Here is a 21,170-nt window from a genome sequence, read left to right as displayed (position 1 = left end):
ATACAGATTACATTATCGTTTAGACAGTAATAAAACATCCTGTGTCTTTGTTCGAATAATCTATTAGGCTGAAACACGTACTTGAAAAATGATTATACTTCTTCAAAATAATATAAACTATTTTTGTCCATTATATTGAAGTATTAAAATCAATTTGGATCATTTTTTCCCTATAAATAACTACATGGTTATAACCTACATTGCGACACGAAACAAGAATTCCGGTTAACGGTCAACTAAACGATTTTTGTCACCGAGAAAATGGAATTATCTATCCAACTGTTTCCTCAATGCAAAAAACCAGTTTCTGTGAAAAAAAACCAACTTCTTTTATTCACAATGCACAACACTACTTGTCAAAAGTGACGTGACATTCAACCGATATAAATGTAAACTGTATTTGTTTAAAATGACCCCAAAATTCATGCAAGTGCACCGATTTTATGTTCCTGAATCCTTTTATATCGATACAAGACATTATATCGAGTAACAAAGGCGATTAACAAGCCGTTTGTCAGTTACTACACTAGTTTTGACTTGAATAGTGTTGGGAACGATTTATCTATGTGTCTGGAATCGTAAACAGGTTTGGTTTTTGTAGCCAGGTTGTGTCTGGACAAACGGCTTCGTAATATGAATAATTGCAAGCCTAGTGTTGTTTATTCGCATTGGGTTATCTTGTTAATCTATTAATATTGTATTGCCAGACGTTGGGACGCTAAAGTCTGAACGCTTAGGTAAATGTGGAATGTAGGTTGTGCCTATTACAGTTCTTTTTAGATTGTCTGATACATCTAAATATAAACAATAAATGAGTTTCATTTGTTTATTACAACCCAAATAATGACATTTATTGCATAGCCTCTTTGATCAAGCGACTGTAGATCAGGGGGATTCTCATGTTGCATGTAGGAAATAAGTGTAACATATGTTTGGTTTTGTAGTTTGGTAAGAGTTCTCATGGGATTCCTTTACTGATGATACGGAAAAGAAACATTGCAAAATAAGAGGTCCATAACCTCTAAATAAGAAGGTCAATATTGATAACTCAGTACACATACTACACATATCTGTCTATCCCATCATATAAACACAATCGTAACGTTACATGTGCTAATGATACATAAATAGTGACTCAGCTAACATATATCGTTGTAAAAAACTGTTATTTCGAAAAGCGGTTTTTTCTTCGTTATTTTTGCAGAATCATAATATTTACATTAATTTGATTACGTCATGAATCTTTATGGTCAAATGAAGAGGATTTTTTTATTGTAATTAAGGGCTTAGGATGGTGATGGATGTAATGTTTGGAGGTATGATATGTAGGGAGTGTGTGATGTGATGGTGTCTGATAGGGGAGAGTGAAAGAACATATTGAATCAACCCCTAGTATTATGGGATAAGGATTAAAAATAATATAAAAAAGAGAAGAAAATGGTTATTGTACAGCTATATTTTTACAGTTTTCTTAAATTCATAGACTACTACCTCATTAGTTGGTTGTTCGATTTCCGACAAACACTTGTTAAGTTTTAGCTGTCTCGTTGATTGAATGTTAATTAGGATGCAATCGATATGAAAAAACATACCATAAAAACATTTCGTTCTCATCTCTGAAAAAATACAATTAGTATGAAAACAAAAAACATATCGTTCTCATCTTTTAGAAAAATCAGGTGTGATTTTAAAACAATATTTACTGTAACACACATAAACGCGCACTTCGGTCCACACATTGATAATAGCAAAGAAAGCAGCAATCAGTTCCGCTACCATCACTCTTCATTTCTAACAATTACTGACAAATTTTATAACCTACAAAAATGTTAAAACTGGTCCAATATCCCTAAAAAATTGTATAGTATGAGAGCGAAAGTCGTAATTTGCATATAACAATGCAACACCTGTTAGTTGGTAGAGGCATGTGGGCGAGCCATGTCCTCACTCCACAATAGTTTTCATTCAGCGGCTGCAGTGTAAATGAACCTTTTTTATCATTATGAATCAAGCCAAGGTCACCCCTGTATCATCATATGTTCCATTGTTGTAGCATTCAATTTTAAATAGTAATTATCCGTGCACAAAAAAGTTGTGTTATTGACCGTTTTTCCAAGTTGTTTGTGTAGTCTTGTAGTGGGCTCTTGTGTGCTCCTTGTGTGTTTGTACTTAAGAGTTACTTTGGTTTGAGAAAGTTAATTAGTGGCTTTAGGTGGTGATTAATTTTGAATAAATATAGAAATGACTTGTTTAGAGTTTGTTGAATATTACTGATTAACGGTTCTAGTAATATACGTTATGTGTATGCATTGGACTATGACGTTCACATTTTTATAGTAACCAACGAATTTGTTAAATATTACTATATATGCATACCTGGCTACATACATTGAAATTAGTCAATAACATTTTTATATTAACCATTTTTTTTATTGAAATCAAAATTACCTAAATGGTCGCGTCAGCAAAAATGGCGGAAAAACTGGTATCTTACACCTTTGTTTTCTTTGTTATTGTATGTGACACGTGAGATTATGTACTGTGCTGTACCTTACTATGCGTACTATGTAAGTGCGTTTATCCAAGTAAGTGCATTGAGCGCAGCTAGATGGCGGTACTAGCCACTCTAACACAACTGAAATGCTAATAGCTTTGCATTTTAATTCAGGTTTTTCCATAATTATGAGACTTTTATTGAGAAGTGTTCACATTTGAATGTAAGTTTTTCCAAAATATTAAAACCCTATACGTTATTTAATTTGCACTTTTTCGTGAGATTTTTTTTTGATCTTTTCTTCTGTTCTTCTTTTGAGTTGATTTCACAAAAAAGAAAAAGAAAATTGTATGGTTCATCCAAAAGCAATATAATGATGATTACAACCCTTTTATTTATTTTATAACAATACAATTTATAAAAAATCTTATTTTTTAACAACCAACAACTTATTCAATCAAAATACACACACACACATAAACAGTCAACACGTCGACTTTTACAACTCATAGGCAACACAACTTTCATGCGAACTCCCGAAGAACTTAAGATTACATGAAAGCTGACATATTATACAGTATTACTTCGACACCATGGTACAAGGAACCTTCGGAAATACCCGACACGACTAACTTCGGCGCGAGTTCTTCAATCGAAAAGCCGGGAAACTAGAGAAGTAGACATGTTTAAACATGATATATTAACAAGTTGGGCGAGAATTACCTGCTTACCTGCTTATCTTTAGCGTAGCGATTAGCTGTGTTATGTTTACGATAATGGTGTTCGGGTTATGTTTGAAGGGTTGATTAAAGGGTTATAATACGCGGAGCCAGTGGATGCAGGTGGCGGCTTGTCGTTCTACGTGGAGGACTAAGGGGGAGGCCTTTGTTCAGCAGTGGCTGATGATGATGGTGCTGAATATGTGGAGAAGTTAGAAAAATATCTTTCTGGTAATCATTGTAATATTTATCCAAGAAATAGCAAGACTGGAGCAGCGGACTACCTAGCGGGTTTACCGGGGCTCCGGCTCGAAAAGCAGGAGTAGGAACGGGGTGGTTTCTAGACAGTAAGAGTCTGACACTCCTTCTCACCTCGCCCAAAGTAGGAGAAGTTATTGGATGATTTTGCCCCTCAAAAAAAGGAGTAGCGAGAAGTCAGAAACTTCTCTGGTCTTTTACATGACTATAGGCTATAGTAACTGCTTTGCAGCAGGTAGCACCTAAGGTTCTTTGCCATATTAGTGGTAAAAACAAAGAAAAATGATAAGATCTTTAGCATTACAATAAGTAAGTAAAGTTTAAATAATAAAAACTAGGACAACGTCCAGCCCTACGATAGGTAACAACTACCAACTCGACCCCTAATCTTTAAATCAAACATAACCACGTGTACAAAACTGTAGATACCTATCTAAATATACGTACGTACGTTCCCATTATATCGAGAATTTACGATTCAAAACATTTTTCTATGTTGCCCGAACAAAAGAGCATCGTCAAATGACAAGTGATCAATTGTCAGTTTCGCGAATGAATGACTAGTAATGGCGACCGGTTTCGACCCGGTAGGGTTATTAAATTACAATAATTTCTGGCAAGGAAGCAACTGGTCTTCTCAGTCTACGGCCCGTAAGGGTTGACCAACGGTCACTTGAGCTGTTTTGTCAGTAATCTGTCGTAAAAAGTTAGGTGCGGATAATGCTCTATTGAGCCACCTAGCGAATGTAATGTTAGGCCTTCAATAGGGTTGTCATTATATTTATTTGATACATTGCCTTTCTGTTCCACTATTCAGGTCTGAGGAAGAAGGTATCTATGTATATAAGTTTATAGGTAAGCACGTTTATTTTATTTTAAATCTACAGTTACGCCACATAAAATTAAATTACAGTAAATGATGACTGGTTTATGATTACCGGGAATCAGATATTAATGTGGATTAATAAAAAGGTTGGTTTGCACGAATATTTAATTACGCCGCTGAACGTGTAATTATGATTTAAACATACAAATGAAAGCGTTACCGATATAATTCGCATGAAACATTCTGTAACAAAAGTATAAAAATAACGCAAAAAATACGATTTTCAGAGAAACGATTTTTTTACGTAACGCCACACCGTATCTAAGGCTTCACAAATCGGAAGTTTGTTTTTTGTTCGACAGCCGCCGTTACGATTACGATAGACCAAACGAGCCGTTATCACGTTACGACATTCTAACGCTCGTAAATCGTTATAACGAACGTTGCGCATTATTATTTCGTTAGTTTCGTTAGATTTCATTTCACACTTGATTGCTTATTCGGAGCTGTGTAGCAAATTTTGTATACTTAGTATTAAATATTTTCAGATATTTGTAAAGCACGTACAATTTTTTTATAATAATGTCAGATGTAAATTTTCTTGTATTAACGTTTACGAAATATTACGTAAATATTTGTGTTAGTTGTCATGCAAATGTTCGTCATTCCTTGCCAATTATCATACCCTTCCGAACATGACTGCGTTATGAATTAATGTTATGTATATTTTTGGTATAATTTATGCAGTTATAGCTTTAATTTATTTCACATTTGCACTCGTAAATTTATTAATTTCTATGGATATGTTTATGAGTACTTGACATTCATTCGATTTTAATATGTTTAAAGGAATTACGCCAAAGAAATTATATATCATTTTCATCATATGCATAGTCATATGCACATAGATGTGTATTGCGCTATTTAAATTAATATTGTAAAATAACGACAGTATGATTACTTGTTTTTTTCTTATTATTTTGCAATCGACAATATGGTTGGAAGGATGGAGGCATATACGGTCTATTTTATATCTTGGTGTTCATTATACCGAAATTTTGAAGAAGCAATACTTATATTATCTTCATTAATACCCGTAGTACAAAAACATAACACACCACTTACAACAAAAATAAAAAAAAAGAATCAAAACCCAAACAAAACTAAACGAAAGAAACATTTAATCATAAAAATAAAAATGGAAAATAATGACCTATTTTTTTTCAACCCTAAAACGATCGTAACTTTCTTCGACACACACCAATCACATGATATTTTCTCAACATACCAGTACAGTGCCCATTTACAAGGTGATTCACAAGTGGGGTGCGTCGTGGGGTGCAACGAGGGGCCCGGGACGTTCCCACGACCAAGAACTAGCCAGTTGCGGTTCTAGAATTGCAATTAGGAATCGCGAAGCAGGTTTTTTAGAGGTCATTATGCTGATGGTAATTGTAGGGATTGGTTGTAATTAACGTGTTATTTAGGTACGGCTGTTTGTTTAAAGATTCATTGTACTGAAAAACGTTTCCTTAATCATAATATAAATTTGGACAAACATGATGTTTTAACAATTTGTCAATATTATTTTACATAAGAAATGATAATTATTCCTGTTTGGGCAACATCCTTGATTCGATTTTTAACTACCATGTAATGGGGGTCAGCCTAGTGCTATATACTGGGCACAATTCTAGACTCCGTACTACTGAGATTTTTTTAAAAGCTGAAAATAGCCCAGCAATGCTTTGCCCGACCCGGGAATGGAACCTGAAACCCCTTATCCGGCAGTCGCTCTTGTCACCACTTGACCATCGAGGCAGTCTGTTAGTCAATTTTAAAATAAGTAAAGAATAATAATCACTTTTGTCACTAAAATACACCAGCTAGGAAGCAAGTCCCTTAGAATTCAAATAGGGCTGCGTATAATGGTTATCAATACATTTTATAACTAAACGTACAAATTACACACTCCTTTTATCAGTGCAGCAATCTTTACAAGGTATACAAAGGATGACCTTGCATTATAATGAAATATAAATGGTCAAACCTGTCAATTGTAGCCGTCCAAGGGTTCGAAGCCTGGTGATACCCATATCATAAGTGTAATGAATGCACATTATACTTATACTTCTTGTCATCAGATAAGAGAAGTACAATTATATTGATCTCGTTACATTAGGTAGTAATGTTATGTATGTATATGAATGTACTATTGGTTCTAGAAGTAAAAAGGATGTTTGAATTTCATCACCTGTATCGAGTAATGTGTTTGTATGATTTTAGTGGTTTTGATTGTCTCTGCCTACTCCGGTCTGGGAGAAAAGTGTGAGGTTATGTATGTATGGTGTGGGTCGGATTGAGTATGACCTACGATTATGTAAATGATTGAATTGTTATCGTATAAAAAAATCTAAAATATTGTATAAGCAACTTTATAACATACAGGTGAGTAATGTTTTAAGCTGTGTTTAAAAATGTTGCTTTTTTGTGAAACGGAAAACAGAGAAATATTTATCAATATCTAGAGTACTTTAAACTAATAGCGAGGCAACCAGACAAGAGTTTTGTGTTACACATACTGGCGATCTGTAATAAAATCTACAACATATTTAATTATAACAAAGATGTGAAATTCAAATCTGAAAGTATTATTATTCAAATATGTAATTTGTATTTAGTTGAAATTCAGGACGCTTGCAGCGACTTACAATATTAAAATAGAGACAAAATAACTGAACAGACAGACCTTCATATCATGAAGCTGTAATACCCAAAGGAAAATAATTATTTCTAGGAACTTACAGCGTATTCACGTATTCAAACTGTTCCGGTTCGGTGTAATAATAATTGGTGCAAAACGAGCAGGACGTCCTGTGTCGAATCATAGTGCACAACACACAACATTACATTTACCGTTACTCACCACACTTGCCAAACAAAAATGAACCTTAACATCCACAGAAATAAGAAAGAAACCAAATTTCACACAAGCAAATAGAGTCAACGTACGCCAATCTACTGAGCATCCCTTATCCGCGTGACGGGTCAAAATCGCGATTTTATTTATAACATGTCGTATTATACCAGCTGGGGTTGTCAAGACGAAAAAAAAATATAAGAAAATGAATCCACAGGGCCCCTTGACGGGTTTCGAGGGCCCAAAAGGGCAGACCACCCTTCGAACGGGTTTCAGCATCGTAAATCCCACGTTCGTTTTCAAAAGATATTTTAAAATGCGTATAAAATTATTCAGGGCAGAAATAATTTGGTGTACCATGTAACTTATTTATATATTTATGATTTGTTGCGAAATATGTGCACGTGTTGTTAGAAAATGCGGGCCTAATATTGTACCTTTTGTACGCCCATTGGTTTAAAATGTTTGCTTGTAATTTTGGGCGAAATTATCGAACTAATATGGGAATATTTTGCCTGAAACCCTTTAATATTAGGTGCAATATGTAATGTAACATGAAATAATTAAAATTCAATTCTATTCAATCAGATGAGATCATTTAATTAAAGGGGTAAATGACCAACGAAACAAACAGTTGCCTACTACTAAGAAGCGACGTAACAATTAGCACACAGCCACGACCCCGTCGCAACTAAAACTGGCTTCACAACAGAAATAAAATTACACACAATTACATAATGTTACAAATCGTTCTATTTTCTTCCCGCTGTTTCTAAAATCTTTTTATTATGATGTAATAAGGTAACTTTTGTAATTTTCCTTCTACACCACGTGTTGCCAAGAAACCTTATGAACATCTTGCAAAATAAAAAATTCTATTCTTGTTTGAAAATTCTCCATAACGGATTTTGTTTTGTTTTAAGGAAGCGTTCCATCGCTGTATTTTGATTATGAACTTCTGTATTATGAACATAGGATTTCATTTGGGTTGATTTTTTCATCTAAATATTTGACTCAGACTTAAGCTGACTTTAAACGAGTCCGACATGCCATGCTGTACTGTGCAAAACATTTCATAGTGTCCTCTTCATTTCGTGAATAAGTTGAAATTTTGTATATCGTATTCGTGACTGTTGCTAAAGCGACTACTCATGATAAATACTCTTATGCAGAGGGGGGCCATAGTTCAGTAGTGGCTTGTGAGGGTTTTAGGACTTTTAGGATCCTCAAGATAATTTTCTTTTCTATCTCATTGTCTGAATATTAGTATTACATTATTCTCATATAGTTAAAGCCATCGAAACAATGTAACCAAGAATTGTATTGTGAATCTGATTAAAAAGGAGCTTCTGAAGAACCTATGGAGTTTCTGTCTCGTTCTTCTGCATAGGAACCTACTCTTTAGAACGAGCAAATAGCTAGAGGACTAACCGACAGACATTTTTAATATTATTTTTGTTGCTTTGACGTTCAAAAGTATCTTCCTGGTCTTTGTGTATCTATTATGTAATTTTTGAGTTTAAAAAAAACAGTTTTTTTTATAATAAATCAAGTGACTTCTGAGTCGCAAACATTCATCAGTAGTGGTCTTACTATATCCCAGGTGTCGTATCGCTCAGTAACCAAGCCAAAAAGAAACATTGCATAAGTTACATAAAGTCCTTTCCTTTGAAATAAGGTAAAAATAAGTAAGACTGTGAAATTTTTGTAACTTTGGTAACATTTGCTTCTCCACGTGATAAAGCGAAAACTCAATACTCTTGCAAAAGGAAAATTCTACATTTAGCTTAGGAAAATTCGGCATAACAATTTTTATGTTATAGAATGAGATTTGGTTTCACCATAATTCTTTAGTAGGATTAACGTGACATTATAAGTTTAATATCACGGATGAACTGAAGAACTGATGAGTTCATCCGTGATCATGGCACTTGCAACAGTGCCGAAATATCGAAAACTCACAAAGACTAATAAACATGGTAAATATCCCGTTTTAAGTTCTAATGATATAAGTTATAACGTGATATTACCTTTATATTTTTATAGTAAGGTAGCTGAGAATATGGAATTTTATACCAAAAAGTTTTTAAGAATAAGTTGTAATTTTTGTCACTGGCAACTTATAATTAAAACTATAAAGAAAAAAATAGAAAAAAGTTTCTAAATCAATGGTTGTGTTCTTAATGGCACTAGATACAAATACAAAACCAACTTTATTGAAAAGTGAGAAGATTGAAAATCTATTAAACTTTGACACTTTGGGGTAACTTCATGTGCTGGTGATCTGTCGCTATAGTGTTCTAATTTCAAAATGTGCGTCTTTTACATACAGTGAATCTTGTCCGAGGCTTATTTTATCTGTACCTACGTAAGTATTTCACATCGTATAGTAAGTATATCATTAAGTATTATGTAAGAAGAAAAATTAACACTCGTCACGAAGACTTTCTTTAATTAAATCTTAAAATAAATGTTACTTAAGTTACGTCAGTGGCTATTTTCTTCCGAGTCTGATTAAATTATTCGGCCATGATGTAATCTTGGAGTAACAAACTTTTGTTCCCCACGTGATAAAACGAAGCCTTACTTGTCGCTTGCAAAATAAAATTCTGCTTTTAGAGTAAAAATATCGGCGTAACATTTGTATGTGAGTTCACATTTTGTGTTTGTTTTAACTCCAAACACAGATTAAAATTAATTTCTATTCAGTATTGTAGCGATAGGAATAAGTAAAATAGCTTTTTTTATTACTTAAACGTTTTACTTTTAGTTTAAGCGTTGGTATTAGTGTATTAGAAACGATGTTCTGATTTTGAATTTAAATAACTACATCATAATTAAAAACACTGCATTATGTATTTAAGTTAGAGCATTTTTATTCTATAACATGTGTTAATTAATAATCACATGATGTGTGTGTGTTGTCAATATAGGTGTAGGTGTACCATTAATGTCCAATGAGACCAACAGTATTTTTTAAATCCCAATTTCTTTTCAGAATATTAAACTGTAATGTTTAGTTAGCAATCGTTCATAATCTGCAGTCGATGAGCCATTCCAAAGGTACAAAGCGGGAACTGACAATTTGGCGTCATCATGTGAAATCATTATTTCTACTAGTGGTCGCCTAGTGGCCGAAATTCGACCATATATGATTTAATTTACAATACCACTTAACGTACGTTGAAGGATAATTTTTATTTAATTCAAACTCTTTTATAAAACTCTTTTCATATGAGACGTGAGAATATCATCGCAATGTCTATCGATTTTGACGTTTTGTCAAATACGATCAGATACTATGCATGTGTGTGTAATGTTTTATTTATTGATTTAATGTACTTTATAAGCATTATTTTTGAAAAATATTAGCGCTATGCACTTCTCCTACACATAAACTATAAGTGTACCAAATTTTATGCTCCTACGTCCGCGCAATTATCGTAAAAAGTGGTCCAAAGTTTTTGCATCACGTATTAATATATAGATAACCACACTTCACTACAACATTCTTTGAATTACAAAGCAAAGGCCACGCCCACATGACCGCGAACCAATAAACGGCAATAAATAGGCGACATCTTAATTATTACGTCATAAACCCTTTCAATACAATCTTTGATAAATGGAGTCACAATAGAGAAGCATAATTTATTGTTGTATGGCCAAACAGTGTCTATGGTCACAACTACGTATCAACACTATGCCTTTGAAACTACATTTGAAAAAAGAACACACAGAGTACAATCGCGAACGTTAGTGTTCCGCTAATAAGGTCAGTGACCTTTGAAACGGTGTTCATTTCGATTGCAATCGCTTTGTGTTTTAATTAAGTGTGGAGCTATCGATGTGTTCTGTTGATTGTCGAGATAATATCTTAATGTAAATAATTTCTTAATCTGAACTATCGAGCTTTGAATCGAAAGTAGGTTATACGCGGTCGTTAGTTATGCGTAATCGAAGAATGAAATTCAAAAAGTCACAAAGCTCTAGTGTCGAAAGGAGTTACTGTTAATAGTAGCCAAAGTTATAGACCCGTGTCAAAGGCATACAAATGCACCACCTAATCGATTGAGACCTAATTTGAATATGAAAAAGACATCGATTTACAATGTCCAAACACTTCAAAGAGGCAAGTTATTGAATAATAAAAGATAATTTGAGTGTTGGCTTTCGCACTATTGTTGGTGATGATACAAGAGTTCATCGACCCGCGTTTATAAAATCGTGCTACAGATGAATAAAAATGGAGTATAATTTTGCATATCTATTGATGTGTCGTATTATATGTGTATATTCCTACTCTGGCCCTTTTAATGTATGCTTGAGGACGGTAATAGGCGCGTGCCTTTAAAATTAACATAAAATCCAGCTTACGATCTATTGATCTATTGACAGATGCTAATATTACACTTATTTGTATTGCATATTTTGTCAAGCAACTTAAGTTAACTTAAGTTACTATTAAGTTAAAGTTATGGGGATTATCTACGGTGTATGTCACGGTGGTAAACGACTTAAGACTTTCTTAGCAGCTTTTAATGTCTTTTTTGAGATGTTAGGTCTCTGTTAGAGTGAGTTACAAAGTGCTTCGTGATAATTTCTGTTTATTGCCATTTTGTTTTTGAAAGGTGTTGAGTGTATAAAGGACTGCCTCGTTGGTCGAGTGGTCGCAAGTGTGACTGCCGAACAAGGGGTCTCGGGTTCGATTCCCGGGTCGGGCAAAGTATTACTGGGCTTTTTTCGGATTTTCGAAAAATTTCTCAGTGGTAGCACGGAGTCTGGAATTGTGTCCAGGATATGGCAATAGGCTCACCCCCTATTACATGGGACTTTAACACAAAATGGTGAAAAGTGGGTGTACATTGTATAGCGGCATTACGTGCCGTAATGTGCACCTCTGCCTGCCCCTTCGGGGATAAAAGGCGTGACGTTGTGTGTGTATAATGTCTTCTAGGTATATTAGGCTTTATTATAGGTATTCTTTAATCATGTTTAGGAGCATTTATATACATCAACAGGTTATTACTGGCCACTGCTGACCAAAACCTCTTCTCAGATGTAGAAGCTGGACATAGCTGTAGGGAGACTGATACATTTCGGAGCTGCGAACTATCTAGCGGGTTTACCGGGGCTCCGGCTCGAAAAGCAGGAGTAGGAACGGGGTGTTTTTTAGTCAGTAAGAGTCTGACACTCCCTCTCGTCTCGCCCAAGGCGAGAGAAGTCATTGAATGATTTTCCCCCTTAAAAAAAGGGAGACTGATACATAGATTATATATTTTTCCGTTGTCACTGATAATGTCATATTTTTCACTGATTATGTCAGCAGAATGTGTTTTGATAAAGCTTAAAACATGCGAAGTATGTATGTTACTGTAATATCCTATGTGGAAATAATAAATTAGTGGATTTGAACGAGATTGCGCATGCGCAGTGCGCGCGATGTCCGGCCACTAGCCGTAATATTATACCGATGCGCAAACGCAGAGGACAGTGGGGAAATATGGAACATTCATAGAAATAAAATGTTAATTCATATCAGGATATGGAATATTTAATTTATTTGCATACCTTAACATATTTGCATCTAATTTTGTAATTTGTAATATAAAATAAATCAAGTTATGAATAAATTATGACAAAAATTTGCTTATTTTTGACAGGATGTCAAGAAAAAAAAATAGTTTGTGAATGTCAACCTTATGGTCAGTACTCGTGATTTGTTACGGAAGAATAAATTAAATAAACGTTACGAATATTTTATTATGTAAATAATGATAATACCAGTAGCACTATGACTTAATAATTCGTAAAGCGAGTTTTTTATTTTCTCAGGTATTATTTTTTATTAATATAAGAAGGATATTTTAGAATCAGTTTCATCACCAAACCAAGTCGCTAGTCTTGATTTAAAAAGTTTAGACAATATACTTACTAATATTAACTACAACTCAACTACACTTACATTACCATTTGCAAGAGTGTCGACTGACTTGGCTACTAAAGGTAATTTTGACATTTAGCTTCACACAAAATGTGTCAAGATTCCGTCTTTAATGGTCAAACCTGCTGGACAATTAGTCCATGACCACGGTGCTTGCAAAAGCACGCAAACAACCGGGCACTCAAAACAAATAATTAGTGCAACACTAATTTGTTTATTAAATTAACCGCATTAAGGTGTATAATTTGGCTGCCTCGCCCCGTCGCGCTCGGCGACGCGTGCAACCGCGCGCGCGCAGGAAGGCTCGTCTCATCTCGCAGGATGCGGCGCTGTGACCTACCGATAGTAAGCCGATCTATCCCACCAGAGATATCCCCTTACTCTATGGCTATGTGGTCAGGTTAGATGTTGTTTTTCTTTAATTAAGCTATTTGTATTTAGTTTCATGTTTGGGTGTTAGAAATAAGAGGTACGTTTTGGATTTTTGGGTGTTTTTTGCGATGTGCTTTCGCAGAGACCATTTTGTATACAGAATGGTACTGTTTAATGCAAAATTTTGATGAAAGTAGCAGCAGGGATTTATTAACTGGGTGTACCTACCTAGTGTTAAAGCTTCCATCACCAGGTATTTTGGATGGTGATGTATAGAACGACTCAAAGTCTGGTAACAGAGTCTCAACTCTATGGTTGAGTTACTGGTGTGCTCCAGAAGATAAACCAGCTTACTAGTAACAAAAAGACCTCGCACCACTTGGAGTTGTGGAGGCCAAGTAACAGTCAATCCAAAATATCAATCAGCCGAAACCTATTAGGACGAATTTAACCTTATAGGTAAAAATACCAGGAGAAAAAAACAAAACCTAGCACTAAAGTAATTGTTACTTTCCTTTACGTAATTTTCGTATTTATGCACTAGACATACGAGTACTAGCTAAAGGTAGCAACATACCTAGTATGCAAATATATGCATATGATAAAATATAACATTCTTTTTCCGTCGCTGCCGTGCCGGATGCTTCAGGCCGCGGACGGGCTAATGGGCGCGCTTCCGACACGTGACGGCGACGCGACGGCTCCGAGCCGTGACGCACGCCGTCTTCTATGCGACATGATGCACTTTACGCAACCATTGTTTTATATACAGTCATGTTCACGTGATAAGTAAAAGTTTATCTTTCTTGTTTGTTATAGAGCTGATTTTCCAATGATAACATGTGATATGGAAATTTTGATCTCAATGAAAAATGCACTTTGTTAAATGCTTATTAAAGTTTCAAATTCAAAATCATGTGAAATTCCGTATGAGATCTACCTGATGCAATTCTAAATTAGAAGACGTATGACTAATTTGCGAGCCTTATTATGTTTGTATGCAAGTTAAAATTGCGAAATTGACTGTAGCGAAACTGTTGGATGAACACTGCAATCTCCATTTTGGTAAAAGTTTATATTAACTAAATAACTAAGAAAACAACATGATGATTACGTACTCTCATGGTCCTTAATCCGTCAGATTTTACGAGATAGTAACAGCTAGCAACCCTTATATTAACCACAATCCTCAGACATAAGGGACTGAGCAGAGATTGACGTAATATCTCTAATTAATCAGCTAAATACGCAAAAGACCAAGGATTTAATCACTATAAATAGTAACAGGTATTGTACTTACTGACAGTATTGACAGCCGCGTCGGTCTAGTGCTCATGCGCGGATGCTGCGCAGGCGCGCCGCCGGAAACGGAAGTCACGGGCGCGTTCGCTCGCTCATCTGTGGCAATATGGCGGAATCATAGGTTGGTCACACTGCTCGTTATGTGGTACCGGTAATTAAATATTTGAGGTGGGTACTGTTTTGGTCAACATAGGCTTTTTTATAGGATATTTCTGGATTTTTCTGCTCTTTTCATGAATTATACAAGTGTTGGAAGACCTATTAAAACAGATCCTACAATATTTATTCAAGTTTTTTGTGCAGATGTAGGACATTTTGAGATGAAAGACAGTTTTGTAAATACAAAAACAGATCTTAGCCTTGAAAGGCTTGTGTTATGGTCTCCATGAAAAATCTATTTATCGACTATTTACTACATAGGTAATATATGAAACGTACTATTAGTTGACGATGGCCGGCCGGCCTCATCTAGCTATTTGAAATATTGACGTGTAAAAGTGTTATTTTATGACCTATTTACAGAAATAAATATCATTTATCATTTGATGGCGAAAATGGAAAAAAAGTATCGTTACATTAAGCTATAACATGATCGAAATCGATCTCTAGAGGCAAACATAGTAAATAAGATAGAGACTGATTTAGATTTAATAAAAAATATAACAGGTAATGTTACCTATGTAGTGTATTACATTTTTATATGTTTTTCAGAATTTTAATGTACCACAGATGCATTTGTACTCAGTAAGTATATTCACTCTGACCTCACGATGCCCCGTGGTCAGAGATACCTACTTTTACAAAAAGTGTCACCTCGTTCTCTAGGTACTTTCATTCCGTGAACTAATGGAAAGCGTCTGGAAGCGTGACATTAGCGGGGCGTGACCCCGCGCCGTGACCCGTCGTCGCGCCGTGAAATCCGTCAAATCGCCGTGCGCCCGCGCAAAGACATGCCCGTGCTTTACGGTCACTTGATAGGGTTGTTTAGACGTTACGATTTTTGTTGTTGTTGGTAATTAAAAGCTTAAAGATTTTGTAGTCAGAAAATAAAATAAATATATATGTTTTTAACTGGGTGTATGATTATCACTCTTGATTTACAACGCGTACTCATGGTGTTGTTAGTAGGTAATGAGCATTATTTTTGGTATACTACCTAGTCTTAGTAGAATAACCAGGCTTTATCAAGCTATGGAGATTCTTATCAATTAATCCCTAGCATATATTTATTTATCTTTATTACTGTTAGCCTAGTTTCTGAACAAAAGCCAAATACAATTTTACTAGATTCCTCATAATTTCTAAGTAACACAGTACTTATATGTTAATAAATCATAATATTTGTTAAAGTTCTAAAGTCGTGTCGTAGCCCAATCGTGTCGTATGATATGAAGAGGCTCTGATGGCCAGTGCGGTGACAAGCGTACGAGTATGTGACCGCCGAGCGTCGACTCTCGCACGCTCCTAATCGATCAGCAAATTAGGGATGACCACGCCACACTTTTCCAATAATTACTATAATAATGTGACCGTAATGTGCAGCGGTGCGATTTAATTACGCCTCATTGAGGAACATTTCGGAGTTCGTTGTGTTAATGGGAGTTTTTTCGACTGATTATTCGTTTTGTCACACATATATTTTGCGTGTTAGCTAACTGAGCTACATTTATGTGATGCAGGGTTTTCTTGTATATTGTCAGTAAGATTTTTTTCTTTAATTGGAGTTTTCTACGTGGAATGAATGTGTTGAACAGGCAGTTACTACATTGCCAATTGAAACATTTACAATGCGTTTTAAATCATAAAGATGGAATATTTATACATAACTTTTTTTGATTTTGCACAAAGTATAGCTCTATGTTATGTTATGGATTCTATGTTCAGCAGTGGACGTCTTGTGTCATGATGATGATAGCTTATATATAAGCATCCTTTAGTGTATTGATAATTCAAAAGGGAAATTCAGAGAAATAAAATTCTCTAATTTATTTACTTGCAATAAAATACAATTTTGAGAAATTCAATTCCAATAATCATCAATTTAAATAATTTCTTCTTCTTCTAACATTTTTATCTATTTTTAAAGTTTTGTCTACACCTGGGGGAAAAATAATTTATTTACAAAATTGTATTAGATACTTATTTCATTACCTAATGATTTTAATATGAAACTTATTCAGTGTTCCTAGAATCTAGAATCGCAAGAAGTTTGAGATAAATATAAAAGTACAAATAAGAAAATATGAGATAAGATTTTTAGTACTTATTAATTTTGCGAAACTAGGATAAATGATTTTCATTTTGGCATCTTCTTTTAATATTATAACATTTATTTATATTAGGTATATAAGTAGGTAGTGCTGCCAACTGATAACTATGAGGTTTCGATCTTTAAGATAATTTTAGGATATAGATAGTCACATAATACAATACCACTAATAGCCTCACTGGTGAAATATGTGAATATTCACATATTTTGAAGTACTTAGGTATGTCTAATATAGGCACAAATCACATCATCCTCAATTCCACTACAAAATCTAATACCGTTCAACAACACATATTTAAGTTTCACCAACAAAAACCCACATACAAACCACCAACAAACTAGCCATGCGTCCGCGCATAAAACAGTCATAATCATAAGTGTTGCAAACAATAGTCAAGTCCGAGCTTGTTTACGATCTCTGTGGCATGTTGTTAATTTCACCCTGTATATACAAACACACAAACTCACAAACTCCCAAGTGACCATTGTCCGGCCGTTAGATGTGGGGGGAGGGAGGATGCTTGGAAAGCGACTCACGCGCAACCGACACGACTCCATTGTACACTCGCAAATCTTTTTAGAAACTCATCTAAAAGTAACTGTCGTTTATAGATTAATGTTCCTTGATCTAGGTTTTTAGTTGGGTATATTTAGATGAGGAAACTTCTTTTTATGTTAAAAGTATTAAAAAAAGTAATAAGTTGGAGCCTGTGTGCTAGTTAGATTTAAATCTAAGGATAGTGTCGTCAGACTTTAAGTATCAAATATTTTATACCACATTTTATACGACAGTAAGTACTGTACTGATATACAGTTCAGATAAAATTACATTTAAATAAATTAATTTAGTAAAAGGGTAAACACCTTAATCGAAACCATTCGGTTGATTTTACTTTGTTTATACACTGACTTAAATAAATATATTAGGTAGTTTCAAATTCAAGCATAGTTTTTCTGTTGACATACATCTCATCATATTGTTCACAAATGAGCCTCACTAAAATAAAATCTGACACAAATCAGTTCTTCTTCTAAACAAAAATATATTGCATGCTCAAATTTATATATATTCCAAACATAATCAGACTTAATAAAAACGTAATATCGCAAAGATTACCAATTTATTTCGCTTCTATTCAAATCTGTACACAGAGTACAAGTAATTCCTAAACATTACGTCGCTGGTCGAAACCGTAAATAATAATCCACTAAAAATCAGATATAAAAACATGTAGGATAATTACTTGTGGGGCCTAGTCCCATGGGGGCCAAGCATAAAGTACGGTAATGTTTTTCAAGTACACCGGTCGAAATAAATACGATACTTGATGGACTGTTTGTGTCATGGAAGCGGGTTTGTGCAAGCATTCACAGATTTTGATGGGGTAGCATTGTACAGTCGCTAGCGAAAGTTTTTGGTTTTAGTTATTTATTTTATTGGAAGTATAAATATGCAATTGCTTGTGTAAATGAATGGTTTAAAATAATTTAAGGACTTTGTAAACGCACATGACGTTTGAAAAAGGCTTAATATTTATGTTTATGACCTTAAAAGGACGATGTTACATTTATTATGAAAGCTTAAATAGGTATATTTTTAAATCTATACTAATATTATAAGGCTGAAGAGTTTGTTTGTTTGAACGCGCTAATCTCCAGAACTACTGGTCCGATTTGAATAATTCTTTTTGTGTTGAATAGTGCATTTATCGAGGAAGGCTATAGGCTATAAAATATCACGCTATGACCAATAGGAGCCAATCAGAGCGGGTGAAACCGCGCGGAAGTAGCTAGTTTTACATAAAGTAATCGAATTATTAGCAATAACTCTCACAACTACCATTGCAACTGTTCAACACAAGATTCTATCCTTTATCTACAAATTCTCCCACGTAAAACAGGAAAAATAACTACCAAAAATATAAATAAATCACGGCGTACTGTACTCGCATGTACCGAGAGGTGGGGCTGGTAGGGGAGCGCACACCTGGCCGCCGCAGCTGCGTACGCGCACAAATCTCACGCGCAGCTTCCTTACCGCGCATGCGTGACACGCACACACTACCACGTGTACATACACGAGTAATGCAACGCACACTGGCTTGCGATATACAGCTGTGGCTTCATGTACTGCTGTGATTGTGTGTGTGTGTGTGTGTACTGAAAGTAAATAGCTCGAGTGGTCGAGGGTTTGTGTCGATGCGTAGTTTTATTATTAACGTATTTAATATTCTGATATGTTTTGATATTAATGTAGGTTTGTATCAAAATAATATGATTTCTTACCTGTAAGTGTAGGAAGAAACTGATGTATTTAGTTTAGTATGATATATTTTTCTGCGTGGTAATTACTCGGTAAAATAGTTTTTGTAGTATTATCCAATCCTGTCATAGTATACTTAGATTAATAATATATCTGAAACTAATAGACATGCTTTGCCATATCACTTAAAGTAAATTATATAAATATAAATAATGTTCAATACTATCTACTACTACAGTAGAATTTTAGCAAATATACCTAATTTGTTACATATTTTTTGTTGGTCTAATAAGTACAGTACGAGTACCAACATTTTAAAGTAACACGGTTATGTGGGAAAAATATTAATATATAGTAGTAAATTATAAAAATAATAATCAAACAACCTCATCTCAGATTTTAGTAAAGTATACACAAAGATTTCTGTTATGGCTTAATTATACAAGTTTATTTTCTGGTAAATCCAATGAAAACATAAAACATTGAAACCTTTGCTTTAGTAGTAGAGTAGTAACAATTTTCATGTATATTTTTATTTAAAATGCTATTGCTATTTGGTCATTAAATTTAAGTCATTGACTGTTAGAAAAAGAATTAGAAAAGTACACTACGCAGCAAACCTATTCTACTTTCCTACGTAGTTAGAACTGTGTAAGTAGAATAAGATCGAATACAAAAAGTTTCAATAAAAACGTTAATTTAATTAGACGATTGTATAGTTCCAAACAAAACAAATAAAAGAAGTCAAGTACAGTCACAAAACTAATAAGAAAGGGATGTACTACGGAAACTCAGAGCGAACAATACTTTGAATTCCGATGAATTGAATTCACTTTCATGCAATTCATTCGATGAAGCGACCGACTGGCAAGTGACGCAACAGGTTACATTATTATCACAGATTTTTACAAAACCGTAACCATCTAATAGTTTCATGAATGGAGAATTCCTAAAAAACATTCCTTACAAGTTGTATTGTCTGTATACAATGACAGGCGCCGTCTAACAAAGCGTGTTTTACAAGTGTACAGTTCACGATAGCTCTTTATGATTCAGCCTGTATAATGTGACCTCTAATGTTTGGTTCTCCATACCCCTCATATATCCTTTTTAGTTCTGTTTGAGGGGAGTGTGGTGGGCCAAGTTACGTTGGATAGGTTCTAAAAGCATGATATTGTTGTAATATCAATAGTCGCGAAACTTTTTGTCGTCATGTGTACTTTTGTGAGTAAACGCCGATTAATGTAATTATGTGTGCGGTTCTGTTGGGTCACAATGGATCAGTTAATTGTGTTAGTATTAATTTTATTCAGTGTTTAATCGGTTATTTGATATGATGCTTGTAAAGATTTTTGTTTTGCTTCTTTCATTATTCATTGTTATTGTTGTTTTTAGGTTCTTGTACTTGTAGGAATGTCTTCTTTTGTTATCTGTGTATCTGTTCTGTCACAACAAACGACTGTAGCTCTATAGATTAACAAAATAAGATCTTTAGGAACTTTTTGCAGTTTTCAATAGGTTCCTACTAAGTAAACTGTTTACTATGTTTACAGTTTTGCTATTTATGTTACGTAACACCAACAATATTGTTCCGTTTGGTGTTTAGAATACTTTTTTTGAGAAAGAGTTGTCTTATTTCTTTTCACACTGGTATCTTGCGGTCTTTTAGGAATTGTTTGCTTAACTGAACAGTAGGACATCTGGCTACTGTTTAAACCTTACAAATAGTAAGTGAGTACATTAGGAAAAGGTTCGGTCAGAGAATAGTTTAGAAAGCACTCTAAAATAATAAATGGACATAGA

General features: G+C 34.4%; 1 long non-coding RNA gene across 1 annotated transcript in view; it reads right to left on the bottom strand.

The window, feature by feature from the left end:
* LOC118273088 (uncharacterized) overlaps positions 1-21,170 on the bottom strand; it is a 58,929-nt gene that overhangs the window by 35,126 nt on the left and 2,633 nt on the right. Inside the window, exon 2 of the long non-coding RNA XR_007707335.1 lies at positions 14,834-14,931. This is a non-coding gene — a long non-coding RNA (uncharacterized LOC118273088). The remainder of the gene's footprint in view (positions 1-14,833; positions 14,932-21,170) is intronic.

The sequence above is a fragment of the Spodoptera frugiperda genome, chromosome 1 (assembly GCF_023101765.2).
Source record: "Spodoptera frugiperda isolate SF20-4 chromosome 1, AGI-APGP_CSIRO_Sfru_2.0, whole genome shotgun sequence".
Taxonomy (NCBI): Eukaryota; Metazoa; Arthropoda; class Insecta; order Lepidoptera; family Noctuidae; genus Spodoptera; species Spodoptera frugiperda.
Note: the sequence above shows the minus strand (reverse complement) of the source record. Positions and strands in the feature narration are given on the sequence as shown.